At 35.1% G+C, this 547-nt stretch overlaps 1 protein-coding gene across 2 annotated transcripts in view; it reads left to right on the top strand.

The window, feature by feature from the left end:
• Positions 1-547, top strand: part of TTC13 (tetratricopeptide repeat domain 13) — a 124,680-nt gene that overhangs the window by 37,619 nt on the left and 86,514 nt on the right. The window lies entirely within an intron of this gene.

Below are 547 nucleotides of genomic sequence, written 5' to 3'. Positions count from 1 at the left end.
AATAATAATAAAAAAAAGAAAGAAAAGTTATGGAGACAAAAAAAAAAGAAGCATGGTTTCTTCATTTCACTTCCCCATTTATTCACCCTTGGAGCATGTATACTTTAATTTTTTGTAGTTCTGCTAATATTCTTTAGCAATATTGAGAGTTTGACCCAGAAGCTCATACCCATGGGCTACTTTTCTTTAAAAGTAGAGCTAAAGGTAGCAGTGGTTGTGGTAAATGCTGGCAGGAGCATTCCACTCAGCAGATGTATTGGGGACATTTATAGCCCTGGCTTTTGTGATGGTTTAGAGCCACATGGACTGAACCAACAAATACATTGTCTTGGCACCTGACCACTATTTCATCCTGTCCATCTGGATTAGAAATTAGTGGTTTGCAGAAAGGGTTCAACACATTAGTATAAAGTATTAATCCTAGACAAAGTGGATCCCCTTTGTGTTTCTCTTTCTGATGACTCTTAAGATTCTTTTTCCAATTATTCCATCCATAGTGTCTAGGGGTTTATTTTTGTTGTTGTTTTGTTTTTTATTATTAATTTTA

This window comes from Elephantulus edwardii, unplaced genomic scaffold (assembly GCF_000299155.1).
Source record: "Elephantulus edwardii isolate Elephantulus edwardi_28Jun2011 unplaced genomic scaffold, EleEdw1.0 scaffold00146, whole genome shotgun sequence".
Classification (NCBI taxonomy): domain Eukaryota; kingdom Metazoa; phylum Chordata; class Mammalia; order Macroscelidea; family Macroscelididae; genus Elephantulus; species Elephantulus edwardii.
This window is presented reverse-complemented; position numbering and strand designations above follow the sequence as displayed.